The sequence below is a fragment of the Bombina bombina genome, chromosome 2, assembly GCF_027579735.1.
Source record: "Bombina bombina isolate aBomBom1 chromosome 2, aBomBom1.pri, whole genome shotgun sequence".
NCBI lineage: Eukaryota > Metazoa > Chordata > Amphibia > Anura > Bombinatoridae > Bombina > Bombina bombina.
Window position 1 is genome coordinate 916136546 of NC_069500.1, and position 26927 is coordinate 916163472.

At 39.7% G+C, this 26927-nt stretch overlaps 1 long non-coding RNA gene across 1 annotated transcript in view; it reads right to left on the reverse strand.

Annotated features, from left to right (window-relative positions):
• The window catches only part of LOC128649841 (uncharacterized), a 59433-nt gene that overhangs the window by 15814 nt on the left and 16692 nt on the right, over positions 1-26927 (reverse strand). Inside the window, exon 3 of the long non-coding RNA XR_008400699.1 lies at positions 20237-20443. This is a non-coding gene — a long non-coding RNA (uncharacterized LOC128649841). The remainder of the gene's footprint in view (positions 1-20236; positions 20444-26927) is intronic.

Genomic DNA, 26927 nt, shown 5'->3' on the forward strand with positions numbered 1-26927 from the left:
GGACACCCAGTGCACTTCTTTCTCCTTAGGCCTTTTTATAAGAGGCTCCTGGACCCTCAAAATAAACACCAGCAGGAAAGAGGACGTATGGCATCCTTTTGAACAATAGAGTACAGGTAAAGCATTGATTTTACAAACCCAGAGATCATTTTGGTCAATTGTTAAATAGAAAAAAAAATGAGTGGACACCCAGTACACCTCTTTCTCCTTAGGCCTTTTTAGCAGAGGCTCCAGGACCCTCAACAAAACCAGCATCAGGAAAGAGGACATATGGCATCCTTTTGAAAATTAGATTACAGGAAAGGCATTGATTTTAGAAACCCGGAGATAATTTGTTGCAACCGGGAATTTGAATCAAGCAAATGATTCGATGGACACCCAGTACACTTCTTTCTCCTTAGGCCTTTTTATAAGAGGGTCCAGGACCCTCAAAAAAAAAAACCATCAGGAAAGAGGACGTATGGCATCATTTTGAACAATAGAGTACAGGTACAGCATTAATTTTACAAACCCAGAGATAATTTTGGTCAAATGTGAAATAGAAAAAACAAATGAGTGGACACCCAGTACACCTCTTTCTCCTTAGGCCTTTTTATAAGAGGGTCCAGGACCCTCAAACAAAATACCAGCAGGAAAGAGGACGTATGGCATCCTTTTGAACAATAGAGTACAGGTAAAGCATTGATTTTACAAACCCAGAGATCATTTTGGTCAATTGTTAAATAGAAAAAAAAATGAGTGGACACCCAGTACACCTCTTTCTCCTTAGGCCTTTTTATAAGAGGGTCCAGGACCCTCAAAAAAAACACCAGCAGGAAAGAGGACGTATGGCATCCTTTTGAACAATAGAGTACAGGAAAGGCATTGATTTTAGAAACCCAGAGATAATTTGTTGCATTTGGAAATTTGAATATAAAAAAAAGATTCAATGGACACCCAGTACACTTCTTTCTCCTTAGGCCTTTTTATAAGAGGGTCCAGGACCCTCAAAAAAAACACAATCAGGAAAGAGGACGTATGGCATCCTTTTGAACAATAGAGTACAGGAAAGGCATTGATTTTAGAAACCCAGAGATAATTTGTTGCAAATGGAAATTTGAATAAAAAAAAAAGATTCGATGGACACCCAGTACACTTCTTTCTCCTTAGGCCTTTTTATAAGAGGGTCCAGGACCCTCAAAAAAAACACCATCAGGAAAGAGGACGTATGGCATCCTTTTGAACAATAGAGTACAGGTACAGCATTAATTTTACAAACCCAGATATAATTTTGGTCAAATGTAAAATAGAAAAAACAAATGAGTGGACACCCAGTACACCTCTTTCTCCTTAGGCCTTTTTATAAGAGGGTCCAGGACCTTCAAACAAAATACCAGCAGGAAAGAGAACATATGGCATCCTTTTGAACAATAGAGTACTGGTACGGCATTGATTTTAGAAACCCACAGATAATTGTTTGGAAAAGTGAAATAGCCCCAAAAACCATGCTTGGACTCCCACTCCAGGTCGTTCCCCTTCAGCTTTTTTACAAGAGGGTCCAGCACCCTCAACAGAAACAACTGCAGGAAACACCACCACATATGCCATCCTTTTGCACAAGCGAGTACAGGTATGGCATCCATTTTAGAAACCCAGAGATAATTGAGAGGAACCAGGAACATTTTTCTAAAAATTTGATGGGGCACCCATTACAGGTCGTTCTCCTTAAGCCTTTTTATACCATGGGCCACGACCCGCAACAGGCACAACAGCATGAAACACCACATATGCCACCCTTTTGCACAATAGAGTACAGGTATGGCATAGATGGAACACAGAGATAATTTAGAGCAACCAAGAGATGGATAAAGATGCTTGGTCGGTCCTACTCTTTCAAATTTGTGGCATTTTGCGTTCAATTTATTGGTCCACAAGATATGAGTGGTGTGCTAAGTTGTACAATTCGTAACAGTTTAATCACTAGTGTTATGTGCCTTATTTTTTTTATTTGAGTTTTGTACCCACAGAGCTGCAGCAGAGGACATAAAAATTCGGAATGTACAAATGACTGAAAAATTGGGGTATTGTTGTAGCAACTGCTGTAGCAGCAGCCAGAAAAATTGATGTTTGTAAAACATTTATAAAGTCCCCTAAAAGCTTGTGGCTTGAACACTAGTTGTTGGCAGATAAGTCAAGCAAGTCCTCCGGCTTTATAAAAAAAAAAAAAAGGCCAGCCTGTGTACCAGTTGTAGCCCAAGCCAGCTCATCTCGTCATCAGGCCTTTTTTATTCAAATGTATCGCCCAATGTCAGTCCCTTCGGGATCCAGCCCTCATTCATTTTTATAAAAGTGAGATAGTCAAGGCTTTTTTGACCTAGGCGACTTCTCTTCTCAGTGACAAAACCTCCTGCTGCACTGAAAGTCCTTTCGGACAGGACACTTGAAGCGGGGCAGGCCAGAAGTTCCATTGCAAATTGGGATAGCTCAGGCCACAAGTCCAGCCTGCACACCCAGTAGTCAAGGGGTCCATCGCTCCTGAGAGTGTCGAGATCCACAGTTAAAGCTAGGTAGTCTGCTACCTGTCTGTTGAGTCTTTCTCTAAGGCTGGATCCCGAAAGGCTCTGATGGTGCATGGGAGTTAAAAAGGTACGCATGTCCTCCATCAACAAGACGTCAGGAAAGCGTCCAGTCCTTGCCGCCGTGGTCATGGGAGGAGGAGGATTAATTTAATCTCTTCCCCTGTTACATTCCCGTGGTGCTGTGACATCACCCTTATACGCTGTGTAAAGCATATTTTTTAATTTATTATGAAAATGCTCCATCCTTTCCGACTTGCGGGAATTTGGTAACATTTCAGGCACTTTATGCTTATACCGGGGGTCGAGGAGCGTGGACACCCAGTACAGGTCATTCTCCTTCAGCTTTTTTATACGAGGGTCCCTCAACAGGCACGACAGCATGAAAGAACCCATTTGAACAAGGTTGGATGCCGAGCTAATCATGTCCCGTTCCTCCTCCTCACTGATCTCACTGATGGTATCTTCTTCCCCCCAGCCACGTACAACACCACGGGTACCAGAGAGGTGACAACAACGAGCACCCTGGGATGCCTGTTGTGCTTGGTCTTCCTCCTCCTCCTCCTCAAAGCCACATTCCTCCTCTGACTCCTCTTCCTCACAATCCTCTTCCTGCGTTGCCGCAGGTCCAGCAAGCGATGCTGATTCGGCTGTTTGTGGGGGTGATGGACACCACAACTCTCCCGCTTCCTCCTCACGCTCATCTAATGCCTGATCCAGCAATCTTCGCAGGGCACGCTCCAGGAAGAAAACAAATGGTATGATGTCGCTGATGGTGCCTTCGATGCGACTGACAAGGTTTGTCACTTCCTCAAAAGGACGCATGAGCCTACAGGCATTGCGCATGAGCGTCCAGTAATTTGGCAACAATATCCCCAGCTCCCCAGAGGCTGTCCTAGCACCCCGGTCATACAAATACTCATTAACAGCTTTTTCTTGTTGGAGCAGGCGGTCAAACATTAGGAGTGTTGAATTCCACCGTGTCGGGCTGTCGCAAATCAAGCGCCTCACTGGCAGGTTGTTTCGACGCTGGATATCGGACAAGTGCGCCATGGCCGTGTAGGAACGCCTGAAATGGCCACACACCTTCCTGGCCTGCTTCAGGACGTCCTGTAAGCCTGGGTACTTATGGACAAATCGTTGTACAATTAGATTACACACATGTGCCATGCACGGCACATGTGTCAACTTGCCCAATTTCAATGCCGCCACCAAATTACTTCCATTGTCAGAAACAACCTTGCCAATCTCCAGTTGGTACGGAGTCAGCCACTGATCCACCTGTGCGTTCAGGGCGGTCAGGAGTGCTGGTGTGGTGTGACTCTCCGCTTTCAGGCAAGTCAACCCCAAGACGGCGTGACACTGCCGTACCCGGGATGTAGCATAGTACCTGGGGAGCTGAGGGGTTGCCATAGATGTGGAGCAAGATGCAGAAGTTGAAGAGGACTCAGCCGAGGAAGAGGTTATGGAAGAGGTTATGGAAGAGGATGGAGTAGGAGGAGTAGAGGAGGTAGCAGCAGGCCTGCCTGCAAGTTGTGGCGGTGTCACCAACTCTTCTGCAGAGCTACACATTCCATGCTTGTCAGAAGTCAGCAGGTTTACCCAATGCGCAGTGTAGGTGATATACCTGCCCTGACCATGCTTTGCAGACCAGCTATCCGTGGTCATATGGACCCTTGCCCCAACGCTGTGTGCCAGACATGCCATAACTTCCTTTCTCACAACAGAGTACAGGTTTGGGATTGCCTTTTGTGAAAAGAAATTTCTGCCAGGTACCTTCCACTACGGTGTCCCAATAGATACAAATTTTTTGAAAGCATCAGACTCCACCAGCTTGTATGGTAAAAGCTGGCGGGCTAAGAGTTCAGACAAGCCAGCTGTCAGACGCCGGGCAAGGGGGTGACTTTGAGAAATTGGCTTCTTACGCTCAAACATGTCCTTGACAGACACCTGACTGTGGGCAGATGACCAGGAACTGCTACGTAAGAGAGACTGAGTGGAGGATGGTTGAGAGGGGGCAAGGAGGACAGCACTGGTTGACGTGGCTGAAGATGATGGAGCAGGAGGAGGAGGGCGGCTTTCACTTTGTGTGCTGCTTCTACTCATGTGTTCTTCCCATCGGCCTTTGTGATGGGAGACCATGTGCCTTCGCAAAGCAGTTGTACCTAGGTGGCTGTTGGACTTCCCACGACTCAGTTTCTTTTGGCACAGGTTGCAAATGGCATCGCTGTTGTCAGAGGCAGACACACAAAAAAAATGCCACACTGCTGAGCTCTGCAATGACGGCATTCTGGTGGTGGCAACAGCATGCGTTGATGGGCATCAGCGTGCTGTCTGGCTGACCCCTGGTGACGATGCATGCTGTCTGACTGTGCCACTAGCTCCTTGAGACGACCTCCCCGTGCTTCCAAATCGTCTCCTCCTCCTCCTCCTCTCTGTCTCCCCATCTGAACTTTCCCCCTCTTCTTCTTCTCTTCTAGCAGGCACCCACGTGACATCCACCGACACATCATCATCAACCGCTTCACTTGTATCTGAAACATCAAGAAAGGAAGCAGCAGCAGGTACAACATCATCATCATCATCATCATCACACCGTACCTCCATGTCGGTAATGCTGCCTGACTGAGACTGATCACTATTATCTACATTCTCTGTCAATGATGGTTGCGCATCACTCATTTCTTCCAAATGATGTGTCAATAACTCCTGTGACAGATCAAGTGAAGCGGCTGTGGTGCTAGTGTTGGTGGTGGCGACAGGCGGGGAAGTGGCACTGGTCACTTGAGACCTGCCCAAAGCACAGCTGGACGTAGATGGTGCGTCAAGGTTAGGAGGACTAGCAGCGGAAGCTGAAGAAGATTGGGTGTCCTGTGTTAGCCATTCAACTAGGTCCTCCTCAGAAGTTTTTGCGTCCCCCCTGGCACCCGGCGTCTGAACAATGTGCATATTTGTAGGGTCTAAAGGAATCACAGCACCACGACCACGGAACCTGCGGGGTGGCCTGCCTCTGCCTGTCATTTTTTTTAAAATGGAAAATAACAATACTATTACACCAATTGAGTGGTGGCACTGTGAAAGTGGGCACAGTATACGCTGTGAGACTGACAACAACAAAAAAGACAGATGTTTTAAAAATCACAAATTATTAATTTTTTGAAATATTACAGGTACTGTGGCAACAAATATGATTGTTTGGCACTAGTTGGCAAATGGGCCTGTCTGGCACAAACGCTGGGAGAAAGGAAACTGCAATTCAATGGCACTAGGAGACTGAAGAATCACAGTCAAAACAGTTATGATTAAGAAAAATTCCAATCCTGTTACAATAAATATGAGTGGTGGCACTAATTGGCTAGTTGGGACTGGCACACAGGCAGGCAGGCAGGAGGAAAATGCAATTCAAGGGCACTAGTAGACTGCAGATTGACAGTCAAAACAGTGATGATTGACAAATTTTGCAATACTGTTAAAAGAAATATGATTGCTGGCACTAATTGGATAGTTGGGCCTGGCACACAGGCTGGCAGGCAGTAGAAAAGTGCAATTCAATGGCACAAGCAAACTGAGGATTAAGATCAACAATCAAGAATTTTTTAATTTTAATTAGTAACTATACTGTAGACAACAATTATGATTGGTGTAAATAGTTGGCAAGATGGCCTGGCACAAAAGGCTGGCAGGCAGGAGGTAAATGCAATTCAAGGACACTAGGAGACTGATTACTGACAGTCAAAACAGTGATGATTGACAATTTTTGCAATACTGTTAAAAGAAATATGATTGCTGGCAACAAATGGCTAGGTGGGCCTGGCTCACAGCAGGCTGCAAGGCAGGAGGAAAGTGCTATTCAATGGCACCAGCAAACTGAGGATTCTCAACAACTATTAACAACAATTTTAATTTTTAATTATTAAGAATACTGTCACAACAAATATGATTGGTGTAAATATTTTTCAAGTAGGCCTGGCACACAGGCTTGGAAGGCAGTAGAAAAGTGCAATTCTAGGGCACGAGCAAACTGAGGATTAAGATCAACAACAATCAAGAATTTTTTAATTTTAATTAGTAACTATACTGTGACCAAAAATTATGATTGGTGTAAATAGTTGGCAAGACGGCCTGGCACAAAAGGCTGGCAGGCAGGAGGTAGATGCAATTCAAGGACAGTAGGAGACTGATTACTGACAGTCAAAACAGTGATGATTGACAATTTTTGAAATACTGTTAAAAGAAATATAATTGCTGGCAACAATTGGCTAGGTGGGCCTGGCTCACAGCAGGCTGCAAGGCAGCAGGAAAGTGCTATTCAATGGCACCAGCAAACTGAGGATTCTCAACAACTATTAACAACAATTTTAATTTTTAATTATTAAGAATACTGTCACAAAAAATATGATTGGTGTAAATATTTTTCAAGTAGGCCTGGCACACAGGCTTGGAAGGCAGTAGAAAATTGCAATTCTAGGGCACGAGCAAACTGAGGATTAAGATCATCAACAATCAAGAATTTTTTAATTTTAATTAGTAACTACACTGTGACCAAAAATTATGATTGGTGTAAATAGTTGGCAAGACGGCCTGGCACAAAAGGCTGGCAGGCAGGAGGTAGATGCAATTCAAGGACACTAGGAGACTGATTACTGACAGTCAAAACAGTGATGATTGACAATTTTTGAAATACTGTTAAAAGAAAAATGATTGATGGCAACAATTGTCTAGGTGGGCCTGGCTCACAGCAGGCTGCAAGGCAGCAGGAAAGTGCTATTCAATGGCACCAGCAAACTGAGGATTCTCAACAACTATTAACAACAATTTTAATTTTTAATTATTAAGAATACTTTCACAACAAATATGATTGGTGTAAATATTTTTCAAGTAGGCCTGGCACACAGGCTTGGAAGGCTGTAGAAAAGTGCAATTCTAGGGCACGAGCAAACTGAGGATTAAGATCATCAACAATCAAGAAGTTTTTTAATTTTAATTAGTAACTATACTGTGACCAAAAATTATGATTGGTGTAAATAGTTGGCAAGACGGCCTGGCACAAAAGGCTGGCAGGCAGGAGGTAGATGCAATTCAAGGACACTAGGAGACTGATTACTGACAGTCAAAACAGTGATGATTGACAATTTTTGAAATACTGTTAAAAGAAATATGATTGATGGCAACAATTGGCTAGGTGGGCCTGGCTCACAGCAGGCTGCAAGGCAGCAGGAAAGTGCTATTCAATGGCACCAGCAAACTGAGGATTCTCAACAACTATTAACAACAATTTTAATTTTTAATTATTAAGAATACTTTCACAACAAATATGATTGGTGTAAATATTTTTCAAGTAGGCCTGGCACACAGGCTTGGAAGGCAGTAGAAAAGTGCAATTCTTGGGCACGAGCAAACTGAGGATTAAGATCATCAACAATCAAGAATTTTTTAATTTTGATTAGTAACTATACTGTGACCAAAAATTATGATTGGTGTAAATAGTTGGCAAGACGGCCTGGCACAAAAGGCTGGCAGGCAGGAGGTAGATGCAATTCAAGGACACTAGGAGACTGATTACTGACAGTCAAAACAGTGATGATTGACAATTTTTGAAATACTGTTAAAAGAAATATGATTGCTGGCAACAATTGTCTAGGTGGGCCTGGCTCACAGCAGGCTGCAAGGCAGCAGGAAAGTGCTATTCAATGGCACCAGCAAACTGAGGATTCTCAACAACTATTAACAACAATTTTAATTTTTAATTATTAAGAATACTGTGACAACAAATATGATTGGTGTAAATATTTTTCAAGAAGGCCTGGCACACAGGCTTGGAAGGCAGTAGAAAAGTGCAATTCTAGGGCACGAGCAAACTGAGGATTAAGATCAACAATCAAAATTTTGTTAATTTTAATTAGTAACTGTACTGTCTGTGACAACAATTATGATTGGTGTAAATAGTTGGCTAGACGGCCTGGCACAAAAGGCTGGCAGTGGCAGGCAGGAGGTAAATGCTATTCAATGGCACTAGGAGACTGAATATTTGCAGTCCAAAAAATTATGATTTTTATTTTTTTATATACTGTTACAAGAATTGTGATTGGTGACACTAATTGGCTAGTTGGGCCTGGCACACAGGCTGGCAGATATGAGTCGTGGATGGTAGGTAGGGCAGCAATTTAACACAGTATGCTGTGTAAGTGACAAAAACACAGGCCTGATAGAAAATTAAGTTAGATTACAATAGCAAAATATTTTAAAAATATTAGATTTTAATATTAAAATTATGTTAAGAAGTGCAATGCACATATGACTCTATGAGTGGTCGCACTGGCTGGCTGCTACGTAGGGCAGCAATTAACAACAGTATGCTGTGTAAGTCAGATAGACAGTTAGACACAGGCCTTATAGAAAATACAATTACATTACACTAGCATAATGATTTAAAGACTTTTTTTTGGAAATTTAAAGAAAAAGGTTAAGCACATACATATGAGTCGTGGCTGATAGCCTTGGAAGGGCAGCTATTAAAAACAGTAGGCTCTGTAAGTCGGATACACACACGCCTGATAGAAAATACCATTAGATTACACTAGAAAAATGATTGAAATTATTTTTGGGGGGGGGAATTAAAAAAAGGTTAAACACATATGAGTCGTGGCTCATAGACTAGGGAGGGCAGCAAGTAAACACAGTAGGCTCTGTATGTCAGCAAAACACACAGGCCGGATAGAAAATTATATTAGATTACACTAGCAAACCAATTTAAACTTTTTTTTTTTTATATTAAAATTAAGGTGAAGAAGAATAGATATGAGTGCTGGGTGGCTGCCTGGCACAGACCAATTAACCAAAAGACTGAAAAAAATTAGGTATATTAATGGTATATTAATGCTGAGTGAGCCTGACAGACACAGGCATGATAGTAAATGTAATTAGATTACACTAGCAAAAATTTTTTATTTTTTTTAAATTAAAAATAATGTTATAAACGGATATTAACACTGGTGGCTGCTGGCTGGCACAGAGCAATGAACCAGAGTATATGCTGCGTGACACTGGCCGATAGAAAATGAAAAAAAAATTACACTAGAAAATAATTAAATTTTTTGGTTAGTTAAATTTAAACTAATGTTGTTAGGGAGATATCAGTGGTGGCAGTAATCACAGTCATATGCTGTGAGCCTTAAACACACAGCCTGAAAGCCAGGCAAAATGATAATAATAAAAAAACGAAAAATAAAAACGGCACGAAAGTATAGCCCTAAAAAGGAGCTTTTTGGGGTGCTGTGCTTGCAGCAGAGATGAGTGGAGTCCTTCCGGACTGTAAATACACTAGCCTAGCTATGTTTTTACTATTAATGTCAGGAGCAAAAACACAACACGTCCTCTCCTCATTAAGAAAGCAAGGTCGTTATGAGTCTAAAATGGCGGATTCCGAGTAGCTGGGAGGGTCTGTGAGGGAGTGTCTGATGTTGATTGGCTCTAATGTGTCAGGCGGCTGTGACATAAAGGGTCAAAGTTTCCACAATGATGACACATAGGGGATGTTCGCTGTGAACCATTCGCGGGCGAACAGTTCGGGACATCACTATTAAATGATATCAGGAAAATATTCCAATTCAACAAATATTTTTGAACAATTATCACCCTAACTAATACATTTTGTGAAAACGTTGTATGGATGCTCTGGTGATTTTAAGTTTGTTTTCTAAGACTTAAATCCAATAATCCAAATCAAGAACTCCTGTTTTATTAGTAAAACTATATACATCATAAAACAAAATTTGGTTGAAAGGCTCTAGGTATGTGAATGTACAGGGGATTTGTCAATCAAACGTAAAACACATCATCTAATTAAAGGGACAGTCTACACCAGAATTTTTATTGTTTAAAAAGTTAGATAATCCTTCTATTACCCATTCCCTGGTTTTGCATAACCAACACTGTTATATTCATACACTTTTTACCTCTGTGATTACCTTGTATCTAAGCCTCTGCAGACTGCCACCTTATTACAGTTCTTTTGACAGACTTGAATTTTAGCCAATCAGTGCCGACTCCTAGGTAACCCCATGTGCTTGAGCACAATGTTATCTATATGGCACCTCTCCAGAGGAGAGGTGAAAAACTGTCAAAATGCATTCAGATAAGAGGCGGCCTTCAAGGTCTAAGAAATTAGCATATGAGCCTACCTAGGTTTAGCTTTCAACTAAGAATACCAAGAAAACAAAGCAAAATTGGTGATAAAAGTAAATTGGAAAGTTGTTTAAAATTACATGCCCTGAGGAGCTTCCGGAGGAGGAGCACAGGTGTGTGTTCAGGTGCTGCACCTGTCCTGATTTCTCCTACCTACAAGCTGTTGGTGTGGAACCACGCCTAAAACCTTCTAGTTTAGGGTGGCTTGTACTGCTGAATATCACCGCTGCTGGAAACTCCATAGTGCCCTGACATTGCACTAAATAGCTGCAGGTAGCAGCCCTGAAAAAGGACCTTCCATCACAGTAAAACTAATATTCGTTAAAAAAAATAAAAAGAAAATGCCTGCTGTCTCACAACCCCCTTATTAACCCGGGGTAACCCAAGAAAAAGTGCTCAGTTAAACCAACAGGCAAGCTAAATCCCCGATCACTGCCGAATAAATTGAAACGGAGGACGGAGCTGAGAGGCGCTGCACTTATCATAAGCTGTGTGGTCTCTGAGAACTTACTGCTCTCCTGAGTGCAGCTTTACTGAATACCTAGGAGTTGGAACTGGAGTTACCCGTGCATCGTTCCCGCATTGTGCCTAGTCCAGTAGGTGTGGATGGTGTAGCCCGCTGTTTTTCTTTTCTGCATTTCTGCGCTGAAGTGGCATTCCCCCTCCCACCGGTGCTGCGTGAGGGGGGGCCACTGCTGGAGGAGACGGGTCGATCCCTGGTGCAGGGCTGGTTCCGGGAAGGATAACGTGGAGCTGTTGGAGCGGTAATTGTGGATGCCTTCCCTCCCGCCTCTGCCTTCTTTCCTCTGCCACTTGCCAAGGGTGTTGAGACTCAGGAGTATTGTTGATGTCGGCCGATAAGAGTGATTTGTGGCAGCATTTGATCACACCCTTGAAAGTAGCTGACCGTCTTTCCTGAAAAAAGTCGCAGGAGGCGAGGTTATTGGTTTCTGTGTAGCACAGCCCTGCTGATTTGTTTCCCGCAATTGTTGTCCCCCTGACCTGGAAGACGCTCCCCTTCCCACCGATGCTGGCGTGAGGGGGGGCTGAGGTTGATGACCGCTGCTATCTCCTGCTCAAGACCTTGGAGCTAATGGTTCTGGGTAACGTAGAACTCCTGGGATAAAATCTGCAGTTTTGTTCTCCTTTTCAGGCCGCCTCTACCCTGGAATGACTTGGGCTCAGTATTGGACCCTTATTAATTATTCCTTTTTTTCCTTTGCTGGGGTTTGGCACATAATCTATAAGCGATGATAGCAGGCCTGACCTTGTTAGGAAATAACGCTATTTGTTTGCAAGCACTGTATAACATCTAAACTTGTTTAGATCTGTTCTCTTTAGGCGCTACTTACGATAAGTTAAAACTTAGAACATCTTAGTTTCTAAATGGCATTTATTTTCTCTTGAAAGTGCATGTTGTTAACTTATAGCAGCAAAATGTGAAACATTGTATTTATCTTATTTCCTGAACCATTTAGTTTGTTACTAATCGACTGGGGGTGTTTGCTTGTCTCTCTCTCAACCCACAGCAAGTGTATCTTGACACCAGACCACTCTATGTAGCTCTGTTTAAGCTTGAAGTCACATCCAGGCGGTGTTAAAATATACTATGAGTATTTGGCCTTAGAAGAAGTAAATTATATTTAGCTTAGGGGTGTGTTTGACCCTGATATAATAACGGCCTATAGGCCTATAAGTGCATTATAATACCTAAATTTGTTAGGTTTCTCTTCCTTAAATTTTGTATTTTTGACAACGTTAAAATTTAGAACCCCCCTAGGTTTCTAACTGGAATATATCTCTTCTGGAAATGGTATGTTTGTTAATCTTGCAGCAGCAAAATGTGAAACACTGTATTATCATATTTCTTGAACCATTCAGAATGTTACTAAGTGACTGGGGGTTTTCTTCTGTTTTTTCTCAGAACCCCACAAGCCTAGACGTAGTATAAATATTGGATTACCTTATATAGTTTTTGCTCAACTCTTAAAGTCACATCAAGTTCTGCTAAAACATATTACGAGAACTGGTCTTATATGCAGTAAATTATACTTAGTTTAAAGGTGTGCTAATAGCCTACAAGTAATCTGGTGTTGCCAGACACACACAGGCGAAATAATCTGAGTACCAATTAGTTCAAAAGTACCTTAAAAGCTGAGTTCTTCTAAAAATTACAAAACATTGATCTGATGGCCTAGGACTGAGACTTGAGTTGTTAAACACTGTTTTTTCTGTTCTCAATTGAAAATTTAAAACGGGTATATTAATTTCTATGAGGGCTTTCCTAAAGTTTTGGGGCTCTATAGCAGGACCCCTTCTAGTATATCTTATCTTTGTCACCAGCATTGACTGAACCTGACTCACTTAGTTCACAGTTAATTTTGTCTTGGTTCTCTCTCCTTTAGAGGAGAAGATAACATTAAACATTACACAAAAGTCTGCACTTTTCTTCTTCCACATATCCTCACACCTCTCTCCCCTTCTTAGTAGATTAGTCTGTCTTTTTTTTTCTGCTCCCTATCACAATCCATTCCCACTATTTTATGGATACATTTCTACATACACAATCTCGCACATCATCCCTTCAGCTCATTGTCTGCCATACAGAGGGATAAAAAACATAAACCTAATATAGAGCCTGTGGGTGAGCCACAAATGGTAACCCAAGAATCGTCAAATTTACCTGATTCTGCTGATACACAGTCCCTAGTTTTAAATATCTCTGCTGCTCTTGCACCCAAGTTTGATTCACTTAGAATAGAAATCAAACAAGATATTGCGCAGCTAGCTGCAGAAGTCAAACACTTCTCGGAAAGGTCTCTGAAATTGAACAGAGAGTCTCTGACTTAGAAGATCTCACTCTAGCTCAAAATAGCAAACTAAAGCTACTCTCCACAGCCTTGCTAAATTGCAAAATAAAGTAGAAGACTTGGAAAACCGCGCTAGGCGCAATAACTTGAAAGTAGTGGGGTACCTGAGGGGAAGCAGTTTGAGGATTTAAATAAATTCATAACACAAACACAACCAGCATTGTTGAATATAAGCCTCAAACGCAGCAGTTATAGAAAGGGTGCATAGGGATATAGGGCCATCACCTCTATCTAAAGTAAAATATGAGGCCAAGACCAATCATAGTTAAATTCCTGAATTAGCCAGTATAAGATTACATTTTTTACAAGCCTTTTCGGTAAAAATCAACCTATATTACTAGAAGGTTACAAAAATCCTTTTATTTCAAAGACTATGCAGCTGAAACTGCCTCAAAAAGAAGGCAGTTGGCTCCGGTATGCACTAAGTTTATACAGCAGTGGGGCTGCGAGCGACAATCTTACATCCTCCAGGTTACGACTTGTGTGTAACAACACTCTGCATTTTTTTGACTCTGCCCATAACGGCAGAAACTTTTTTCACCAAAAACTGCACACCTGAGTCAGTTGAGGTATATAATTTTTAGTTTTTTTTTTCCCCTTGGTAAATATTAGATTAGATCTGTTATTTCTTATTTATTCTCTAAGATGGGCCCTTTTCAGCGAATGGGCAAACATACGGCTCAGGTGTGATTTCGTCGTTGTTTTGGGGTTCTCCTTTTCTCTTTTTTTCTTCTTTTTTTTTTTTTTTTTCCTTCTTCTTTTTCTTTTTCTCTCTTCTTCACCATCTTCCCTTCTGAGCATAGATCCCTATTATAATGACTGGGATTAAGTTTACTTCATGGAATATAGGAGGGCTAACTTCTCCTATTAAGAGAAAAACGATAATTTTCTATTTGAAGAAAATAGGGTACTGCTATTGCTTTCTACAAGAAACCCACCTAAAGGACTCAAGAAATTCTTAGTACTAAAATCTTCTTGGTTAAGGAGGTCTTTTTTTCACCTAGTTCTAGCCGAAAAGGGGGAGTTGCTATTCTTCGTGGGTAAAAAACTTAAATATGAGATAATACAAAGTGAATCAGATGAGGAGGGGAGATATATCATACTGAAAATTAAGATTGCTAATGTTTTGTATACTTTATGCAATGTATATGCTCCAAATGTTTTTAGTCTCTCATTTTGGATACACTTCAGGCCAGGCTCATGACATGTGCAGAGGGGTTCTTTAATTTTAGCTGGTGACTTTAACAGTGGCTCCCCAATACCCAATTGATAGAATGAGGCAGCACCATTAGTCAAAAAAACTAAAAGAGATAATCTTGAGCAAAGTTGTTCTCCAGAATCTTTTCTAATTTGAGAGTTAAGGATATTTGGAGGATATATGAATCCGGATACAACGTGATTTTACATGTCTCTCAAAAGCACATAAATCACTGGTCACGATTGATTTATTTTTTGGGGGGGGTTGACGAAAGACTTTGTAAACACAAAGTATCAGCTCAAATCTTGCCTATTCTGGTATCTGACCATGCTCCAATCTGCTTTGAGATTTATGCGACTGGCCTTTCACATATAAATAATCGGTTTTTCTTTCCTAATATTTGTCTGCTGATTCTGGATTCAGAGGCTTCCTCGAAACTAAGTTTCAGGACTTTGCCTTGTTAATGCGAAGGCTAGAGCCCGTCCTTCTTTGTTCTGGGAAACTGCTAAAGCAGTGCTGAGGGGGGAAATTCTGGCATACACTATTAGGCGATACCAAGAAATTTAAAAAACGCGAAAATGACTTCTTCGCTGCAGTTACAAATCTTATAACTCATATCTATTAGAAAAGACGCCCCAGAAATGGGTTAATATATATGCTGCATTAGAAGAGAGAGATTCATTCTTACTATATAAATCTACCTCAGCAGGAAGTTCGGTTTTCTGCGAAATTCTAACAAATATGGGAACAAGACGGGAAAACTTTTTGGCTAGAATGTTAAGGCAGGACTTTAGGTTCTCAGTTAATAGAGTTCCCTAGAAAAAGAGGGAGCGGTTGTTTAGTTCCTCTCAGGAGTCTTGTTCAAATTTTTTATGATTACTATTAGGGAATATATATCCCCCAGGACAAGCTCCTGACTTCTCAGAACGTCGGAAATTCTGGGGGAGAAATCTCTTTTCCAACATTAACACCTAGTCTAATTAAGGAACTTGAATCCCCCATTACGGAAATAGAAGTTGCAAAGGCAATTAATAATTTGGGCACATAACAAAGCACACCCGGTCCGGACGAATAACCTAATGAGTTTTATAAAATAGATACCCTCCACTGTAATACCTGATTTGACCTTATTATTCAACCATATATATATAGAGGGAAATGAACCCTTCATCTAATTTTACAGCCACATATACGTCTTTAATTTTAAAAAAGGGTAAAGATGCAAGATGGTCGAGTCATATAGACCCATAGCTTTGATGAACACCGATTTATAAATTGTTGACTTCGATTCTCCGCCAGAGACTCCAGTCCCTTCTTCCCTTGATTATAGGCCTCAGATCAGGCTGGTTTTATGAAGAATAGGAACTCTGCGGCTAAAATAAGGGAACTCCTGCTTACCTTGGATTACTTTTCGAATGGTACGGATGCTGATCATTCAGAGGAGGGAGGTATTCAGACTTGGCAATTTTTGGCTATCGACGCCGAGAAAGGCCTTTGACCTCAGTTTTACCATGATCATCTTCTATTTTCATTAGAACAATTTTGGGCTAAAAGGTAAATTTTGCTAAGTTTATTGAAAAACTTTAATCGTACAGCCTCCACCAAGAATGATAGTACATGGCCAGTTATCCCCAGAAATAATTCTGCATAGGGGGGACTAGGCAAGGGTGTCCCCTTTCCCCGCTTCTTTTTTAATATTGCTATAGAACCTTTTGCTATAATATAAGACAAAGGACTAGAGGGGATTGGTAGCTGGGCGGGAGTTGAAAATAGCATTGTATGCTGATGATATTCTTATTTATTCTTTCTAATTTACGTAGAAATTTACCTATTCTCTTATCACTATACAACATTTGGTTCTTTCTCAGGATATAAGGTAAATATAAAGAAATCTGAACTTCTCTGGATAAGGCACACTGACTGTTCTCCTATAAATGTAACCTTCTCCATAGTGAATGACTCATTTAGATATTTAGGTATAAATGTCTCAAGTAACCCTGTTCCTGGTATTCTTTGAACATTCTTCCTGTGTTGAGGAATAAGGTCAAATCAGTTTTTAAGAACTGGCAGACTCTAGCCCTTGTCCTTGTCTGGACGAATAGCAGCTTATAAGATGATCTTATACCAAAAATTCTATATGTCCTTCAAAATATTCCTTTGATTTTGAGAAAGAACGATTAAGTTTATTTAACTCACAACTATCCGTTTTTTTCTGTGGCAAGGTAGGAAATCCAGAATATCACTTGCAAAACTCTCCTTTTCCAATAGGATCCGGTGGCCTGGGCTTTACCTGATTAGCGAGGTATATAATTATGTATTCTTGGTCCGTATTCTAGCAGATTGGGCTTTTTGCTCATAATTATGTTACAAAGTAATGACTTAGAGACAGTATTTTGTACCCTTTTTCACCCATTGCGTTGATTCATCTCGACACTAGCTCCATATCCCACCCCAAGTTAAGCGCTATAGATCTATTTATAATATAATTTTAGCTTGGAAAAAGATATGTACTTTTGCTAGGAATAAACATCGGGTGTCGAGTTTCCTAGGTTTTTTGGGGAACCCACAATTTCAGTCAGGAACACCATCTTCAATCTTTTTAGAGTGGGAAGACCCAAGGGCTTGTGAATGTTCTTCAGATACTTGATATAAAAAAAAGATGTGTGAAAGTCATTTGATGCTATTGGGTGGAATTAATATCTCCCATAAATTTTTTTTTGCCTATCTTCAGGGCTAGACACTATTCTATGAAGTTAGTGAATGAGTATGGCTGGAATTGGTCACTGGGGCGCATAGAAAACTGGTTCATTCTGGCAAAAATAGACTCATGTCAATTTCTCCATCTATCTGATTATTGTCTCCGACAAGGGCACAATTAATCTTGATAAAAGTGCTATTAGATTGGGCCACATTGATATCTCAGGAAGTAGAATCTAAAATACCCTTCTCTCTCAATTCGAAAGGTTACTCAAACAACCCTTTCTTGCCACATGGAGAGAATCTCATCTGAAGTTGTTACACATGACATATTTTACACCAGAAAAAGGAACGAAATTGCGGCAGCACGAACTTTATTACATGTCCCAAATGTTCGGTTTCCCTCCGCAAACCTCCTGCACATGTTATGGACCCTGCCCTAAAATTAAAAACGTATGGTCCAAAGTCCAATTTGGCTTTGCAAGATACAAAGCTCTCATCATTAAATTTGATAGGCAGACACATAATTTTTCTCTTTCCTGACCCAGAAGATAGACAACTCAATGTGAAGTTTATTAATATAACTATATTGGCTGTTAGATATCTTATCTTTAAAAAATGGAAAACGCTTACGGTCCCTAGTATATCAGAAATTAAAAAACTGTTTAAAAAAACAATGTATTCTTGAACAATATAATATTATGTGCTGATAATGATGTCCATGTTGTTAAATTCTTTCTCAAATGGTCAGCATTTATAAAAGTTTTTTCTTCCACGGAAATTGAATATTTGATACATCCTTTACGTAAATTCTGAACTGGTTCTGCTGGGGGAGATGGTGGAAGGGGTGCTTCCCCTTTTTTTTTTTTTTTTTTTTTTTCTCTTTCCTCTTTTCTTTTTTGTTGTTGTGTTTATTTTGTTTATTTTGTTGTGTTCGGCGGGTATTGTTGCTGTTTTTCTATGTAAAATATAAAAACCCAACAAGGTATAGAATATCACGAAGCATAATATTATTATCTGGGTTATTCTTTTTCTTGTATAAATCACATCCAAAGAGTTGATGGGTACCTATAACATAGCATTGAAATGTGGAATAATTTAGATACGTAGTTATGTACACTTGTTATACCCAAGCTATGGTTTGGAAAAAGTTTTACTTTTGTTCTTAATTTAATGGCTATGTCCTCTTTTATTAACTTTATGATTGTTATGGGTCCTTGTTGGAAATAAATAATATTTGAAAAAAAAAAAATTACATGCCCTATCAGAATCATGAAAGTTAATTTGACTAGACTGTCCCTTTAACTCAATATTTATGAGTGCAATTATAAAGGGATAGGAAAGGCAAAATTAAACTTTCACATTTCCAGACAGAGCATCTATTTTATTAGGACTTATCAAGTTTATTTCAATTGCTCTCTGGTATCCTGGTATTAGGAGAAACATGTGCTACTGGCACACTAGATATTGATTGAAGGCTAAGCATATGTCTCTTGTCATAGGCTCAACAACCTGTGTTCAGCTAGGCATCAGCAGTGGTAGTAGTAGCAGTGCAAGTGCTAAAGATAATGTTATGTATGCAAGCAACAGTGCATTAATAAAATGATGTAAACTAATTAGAGCATTTTCATATATATATATATACAAATGCATATTTTGGTAATGAATAATGGATATTTACTTTTCATGCAAACGAATATCCGAATGAATACACCAATGAAATTGAAAGAAAACAAAGAAATATTGCTGAAATTCATTCAGTAGTCATTCGTTTTCTTAAAATTACCTTTAAGGGGTTAGAAGGGACATTGAAATCCAAATTTTTTCTTTCATGATTTAGAAAGAACATGCAATTTCAAACATCTTTCTAATTTACTTCTATTATCTAATTTGCTAGCATTCTGTTGATTATACTTTGCTGAAAAGCATATCTAGATAGAGCACAGTAGCTGCTGATTGGTTGCTGCACATAAATGCCTCATTTGATTGGCTCACCCATGTGCATTGCTATTCTCTATTAATTAGATAATAGAATAAACTAGAATGTTGTTTAAATTGTATTCTCTATCTGAATCATAAAGAAAATGTTTGGGTTTTAGTGCCCCTTTAAATACTTACTCAAGAAGGTCCTTTAGCGCAGGCCCTAGCTTAGTGAGGGCCCAAGTCTCTGAGAAGAAGGATCAGATTAGCTCAGCTCTCCAGCGTGCTAGAGGTAAGTATAATTGGTACAGGTCAACTATTTTAAAGGAGCAAAGAAACATTTACATTTGTTTTAATGATAAAAAATGTAAATGTTCTATTAATATTTGGTATTAGTTTTGTTTGAAAAAGTTAAAAAATAAAAATTATAGATCGCATTTGGCGGGGAAACGGTGACATGAAATATACCAAAATGGGCCTAGATCAATACCTTGGGTTGTCTACTAAAAAAAAATATATATTGTTTTGATAGGTAAATAAAAAAACAAGGCTGTATTTCTGTTCATATGGAGTAATATCAAAAATTATCTGGTCTTTTGGTAATTTTTTCTCTGAAATTCCCTATCCTTAAGGGGTTTAAATTGATAGGATAACAAGAGAACAAAGTAATTTGATAATAGAAATAAAGTAAAAAGTCTCTTCATAGTGTGTGCTCTATTTGAAATCAAGACTTTGACTTTCATGTCCCTTTTAAACTTTGACTCTAACAAAAGCTGTTTCAAATGCTATTTACTATAGCCACTGTAACTTACCATATAATGAGACTTCCATAGTGCATCTGGTAAAGATCACACAGATAGGTTTTGATGTAACTTCTATCTCTTTTGGGATATCCTGTGCTGCATTCTTGGCCATATTATTCAGGCATAATAATCTTGCGTTATTAATCTCTTGACAGCAGGGGAAGGTGATCAGGAGAAGTTGACATTGAGCAAAACCGGTGAGACAGGAACGTCAGACTAGAAAAAATAATAAATGAATAAAAATATTTCTAAACTTTACAAACTGTGTTAAAAACATTCTAATATTCTCTGATAATAATATGAGTGCAAACTGTTCAAAAAACATCAAGCTTGTGGTTTATCTAAGTGGGCAAATGAAGCATTAGGCCCAACTAGGCAACCCGCCAAGCAGTTTTTGGTGGCGAGCAGGCAACGGATGCTGTTTTGCCCTCTGCTCACATTTATCATCTGTGTAAGGAAATTAATTGTGCAGCACCACCCCTGATCTTGATTGACCAATCACCCAAGAGCATAGCCTGTCAATCAGCTAGAACAAATGAGTATTGGGTATTTTAACATCTCTACTCCTGAGTTGGCAGAGAACTTAAAAAAACATAGTTGCACCTAAGCAGATCCTCCATTACTTGATAAACCGAGCACATTTTTTAATTGAACAACTGTATAGTTTAAATTTTTTAAGGTCAATTTCAAAGGAATTCAAAAAAATAGAAAAGTTGTAGGGGCCGAATTATCAATGTGCGCGTGGACATCGATAAAATGCCAGCATACATGGTCAGCATTTATACATTGCACAAGCATTTCACTAGAAATGCTTTTGCAATGCCTATCCCTTGCACATTTCGCAGGTCAATCGGCCGCTAGCAGGGGGGGGGGGCAATCAACCCTATCATATGCGATCAGGTGGATTGCTGTCTGCCGCCTCAGAGGTGGTGGACGAGTTAAAGAGCAGCAGTCGTAAGACCACTGCTTCTTAACTCCTTGTTCCGATGAGCCTGAAGCTCGCACTGAAACAGTTGAATACGTGCCATAAGGGGCTTAATAAATCGGCCCCTCGGTTGTTCAAGTTTGAGGAAAAAAGAATATTTGGGGGGGGAGATTTATCAAGCTATGTATGACCCTTGTTTCTAAAGACCGCTGCTCCATAACTTGTCCGCCTGCTCTGAGGCCGCGGACAGAAATGTCAGCAGACAAATGTGCAGCGGATATGACACCTACATGTATCATGTCCGCTCGCACTTACATAAATATACCCCTTGGGCTGAAGAAAAATATAACTCAAAATCTATTTAAACACACACAAAAAAATGATGGACAACTTAGGAAGGAGGTGCATCGCAGATTGTCAAGTGGGTTCTATGCAAGGATTTTTACATAGAGCATATATATGTGGCCAGACTGAAAGTAAAATGTGGAAGCTAATTAATTCATATTTTCCAACCATATATTGCAGGATTCACGAGTTGAGAGATACTCCTGCTGCCCCACCTGTTGCCTGACCCTGCCCATGACATAATGACTAGGCATGGGCAAATGTGCTGAAATTGTAAATCAACTGGTAGAACGAATAGTCATGTCGACATGCGTTTTGGACAATCCATTAAGAAGGAAGATCCATTCAAATTTTTAATGTAACATTTAAGTTCAACACATACTATTCTGAAGTTCAATAGCTCATGGGTTGGGAATTTCAGGCCTAGATTTGGAGTTTGGCGGTAGATGGGCTGTTATACAGCTCCGCGGCTTTTTTCCTGGCCGCAGCCATAAAATTAACTCTGGTATCGAGAGTTCAAAAAAATGCTGCGTTGGGCTCCAAAAAAGGAGCGTAGAGCATTTTTACCACTGCAAATGCAACTCTCGATACCAGAGTTGCTTACGGACGCGGCCAGCCTCAAAAACGTGCTCGTGCACGATTCTCCCATAGGAAACAATGGGGCTGTTTGAGCTGAAAAGAAAACCTAACACCTGCAAAAAAGCAGCGTATCAGCTCCTAACGCAGCCCCATTGTTTCCTATGGGGAAACACTTTCCTATGTCTGCACCTAACACCCTAACATGTACCCCGAGTCTAAACACCCCTAACCTTACACTTATTAACCCCTATTCTGCCGCCCCCGGCTATCGCTGACCCCTGCATATTATTATTAACCCCTAATCTGCCGCTCTCGTACACCGCCCGCAACCTACGTTATCCCTAAGTACCCCTAATCTGCTGCCCCTAACACCGCCGACCCCTATATTATATTTTATTAACCCCTAACCTGCCCCCCACAACGTTGCCGACACCCTACCTACACTTATTAACCCCTAATCTGCCGAGCGACCTGAGCGCTACTATAATAAAGTTATTAACCCCTAACCCGCCTCACTAACCCTATCATAATAGTATTAACCCCTAATCTGCCATCCCTAACAGCGCCGACACCTAACTTCAATTATTAGACCCCTAATCTGACGACCGGCAGCTCATCGCTATCATATATTAAATGGATTAACCCCTAAAGCTAAGTCTAACCCTAACACTAACACCCCCCTAAATTAAATATAATTTAAATCTAACGAAATTAATTAACTCTTATTAAATAAATTATTCCTATTTAAAAGATAAATACTTACCTGTAAAATAAATCCTAATATAGCTACAATATATAATTATAATTATATTGTAGCTATTTTAGGATTAATATTTATTTTACAGGCAACTTTGTAATTATTTTAAACCAGGTACAATAGCTATTAAATAGTAAGAGAGCTATTTAATAGCTATAATAGTTAAAGATAATAACAAAATTACCTGTAAAATAAATCCTAACCTAAGTTATAATTAAACCTAACACTACCCTATCAATAAATTAATTAAATAAACTACCTACAATTACCTACAATTAACCTAACACTACACTATCAATAAATAAATTAAATACAATTGCTACAAATAACTACAATTACATAAACTAACTAAAGTACAAAAAATAAAAAAGAACTAAGTTACAAAAAATAAAAAAATATTTACAAACATAAGAAAAATATTACAACAATTTTAACCTAATTACACCTACTCTAATCCCCCTAATAAAATAACAAAGACCCCCAAAATAAAAAAATGCCCTACCCTATTCTAAATTAATAGAGTTAAAAAGCTCTTTTTACCTTACCAGCCCTGAACAGGGCCCTTTGCGGGGCATGCCCCAAGAAAATCAGCTCTTTTGCCTGTAAAAAAAAATAATACAATACCCCCCCCCCAACATTACAACCCACCACCCACATACCCCTAATCTAACCCAAACCCCCCCTTAAATAAACCTAACACTAAGCCCCTGAAGATCTTCCTACCTTGTCTTCACCATCCAGGTATCACCGATCCGTCCCTGGCATCCGTGTGCTGAAGAGGTCCAGAAGAGGCTCCAAAGTCTTCCTCCTATCGGCAAGAAGAGTGACATCCGGACCGGCAAACATCTTCTCCAAGCGGCAGTCTTCGATCTTCTTCATCCGTGCGGAGCGGGTCCATCTTGAAGCAGCCGACGCGGATCCATCCTCTTCTTTCCGTTGTCCTCCCGACGAATGACGGTTCCTTTAAGGGACGTCATCCAAGATGGCGTCCCTCGAATTCCGATTGGCTGATAGGATTCTATCAGCCAATCGAATTAAGGTAGGAATATTCTGATTGGCTGGGATGGAATCAGCCAATCAGAATCAAGTTCAATCCGATTGGCTGATCCAATCAGCCAATCAGATTGAGCTCGCATTCTATTGGCTGATCGAACAGCCAATAGAATGCGAGCACAATCTTATTGGCTGATTGGATCAGCCAATAGGATTGAACTTGATTCTGATTGGCTGATTCCATCAGCCAATCAGAATATTCCTACCTTAATTCCGATTGGCTGATAGAATCCTATCATCCAATCGGAATTCGAGGGACGCCATCTTGGATACGTCCCTTAAGGAACCGTCATTCGTCGGAGACAACGAAGAAGAGGATGGATCCGCGTCGGCTGCTTCAAGATGGACCCGCTCCGCACCGGATGGAAGAAGATCGAAGATGCCGCTTGAGAAGATGTTTGCCGGTCCGATGTCTCTTCTTGCCGGGATAGGAGGAAGACTTTGGAGCCTCTTCTGGACCTCTTCAGCACCGGATGCCAGGACGGATCGTGATACCTGGATGGTGAAGACAAGGTAGGAAGATCTTCAGGGGCTTAGTGTTAGGTTTATTTAAGGGGGTTTGGGTTAGATTAGGGGTATGTGGGTGGTGGGTTGTAATGTTGGGGGGGGGGTATTGTATTATTTTTTTTACAGGCAAAAGAGCTGATTTTCTTGGGGCATGCCCCGCAAATTGCCCTGTTCAGGGCTGGTAAGGTAAAAGAGCTTTTAACTCTATTAATTTATGAATAGGGTAGGGCATTTTTTTATTTTGGGGGTCTTTGTTATTTTATTAGGGGGATTAGAGTAGTGTAATTAGCTTAAAATTGTTGTAATATTTTTCTTATGTTTGTAAATATTTTTTTATTTTTTTGTAACTTAGTTCTTTTTATTTTTTGTACTTTAGTTAGTTTATGTAATTGTAGTTATTTGAAGCAATTGTATTTAATTTATTTATTGATAGTGTAGTGTTAGGTGTAATTGTAGGGTAATTTGTAGTAGTTTATTTAATTAATTTATTGATAGGGTAGTGTTAGGTTTAATTATAACTTAGGTTAGGATTTATTTTACAGGTAATTTTTGTTATTATTTTAACTAGGTAACTATTAAATAGTTCTTAACTATGTATTAGCTATTGTACCTGGTTAAAATAATTACAAAGTTGCCTGTAAAATAAATATTAATCCTAAAATAGCTATAATATAATTATAATTTATATTGTAGCTATATTAGGATTTATTTTACAGGTAAGTATTTAGCTTTAAATAGGAATAATTTAATAAGAGATAATTAATTTCGTTAGATTTAAATTATATTTAGACTTAGGGGGTGTTAGTGTTAGGGTTAGACTTAGCTTTAGGGGTTAATCCATTTATTATAGTAGCGATGAGCTCCGGTCGTCAGATTAGGGGTTAATAATTGAAGGGTAGTTGTCGCGATGTAGGGAGGGGCAGATTAGGGGGTTAATACTATTTATGATAGGGTTAGTGAGGGCGATTAGGGGTTAATTACTTATTATAGTAGCGGTGCGGTCCGCTCGGCAGATTAGGGGTTAATAAGTGTAGGCAGGTGGAGGCGACGTTGAGGGGGTGCAGATTAGGGTTAATAAATATAATATAGGGGTCGGCGGGTTAGGGGGCAGCAGATTATGGGGTGCATAAGTATAACGTAGGTGGCGGTCGGCAGATTAGGGGTTAAAAAAATGTAATCGAGTGGGCGCGATGTGGGGGGACCTCGTTAGGGGTACATAGGTAGTTTTATAGGTGTTAGTGGAACTTTAGGGTACAGTAGTTAAGAGCTTTATGAACCGGCGTTAGCCCAGAAAGCTCTTAACTCTGCTTTTTTTCCGGCGGCTGAGTTTTGTCGTTAGAGCTCTAACCTCACTTCAGAATCGACTCTAAATACCGTCGTTAGAAAGATCCCATTGAAAAAGATAGGATTACAGCAATTGACGTAAGGGGATCTGCGGTATGGAAAGAGTCGCGGCTGAAAATGTGAGCGTTAGACCCTTTAATCACTGACTCCAAATACCGGCGGTAGCCTAAAACCAGCGTTAGGAGCCTCTAACACTGGTTTTCACGGCTAACGCCAAAACTCTAATCTAGCCGTTAGTAAATTGATACACAATAAATACACATATGTTGATTGTTGATTCCAATTTTTCTATTTCGAATATTGCGTAATTTGAATAGTAAATATAAAGAAAGCATTAGAAAATACTATTGCAAAGCTATTGATTCAAATTTTTCAAATTCTTATATTGCATAATTGAATAGAATTATTAGATAAATTTGAATAAAATATTACATGAAACGAATGTTAGAATGTTGTACAAGCATTCAAAATTCGAAATGAACGAACGAAGGAATGTGTTAAATCTTGTTCATATTTCAAATGTTGCAAAAACATTCACCCATCCCTAATAATGATCCTACCCCTTCTTGTGTGGCTCCATCTGCAAACACGGGTGAGGCACCACCCATCAGGGCCTTCCTCACCTCCCCTTCCCAGAATGCCTTTGGCTTTAAATACAATCAAGTGTACATTTAATATGTTTATACAATGTTATTTTTTATAATTAACCTGCGTATCTATTTAGAAGATAGTAATTTAATGTGTGTACCAGTTACATAGCTAACAAATTTTATAAATATACTTTTACTTTATTTTAACATTGCATTAATATTTAAAATTGAAAAAAAAATAGGTTTCAATTAAGTTCAGGCTGCTGTATCTGAAAGTCCAAATATCTGTAAAAAGCTCTTGTAAAAGAGTTTTCTTATTGTTCAGAATATAGTTTCAAATTGTACCAATGCACAGTATGGGGGGTCTTGGCACAAAAAATACTGTGGGCTATTTATGACCTTGTATTAAAAGGATAAATTAAAGGGACATGAAACCCTAAGGGCTAGGTTACAAGTGGAGCGCTAATTTATTGTGCATCTGTAAACATTCTAATTCAGGTATTACAAGTGGCTGGTTTAATTATACCTCACACTCGCGGTAGCAATTAGCACTCCAAAAATTATTTAGAGGTCAGACCTCTGGTTAATTTAAAAAGGTGA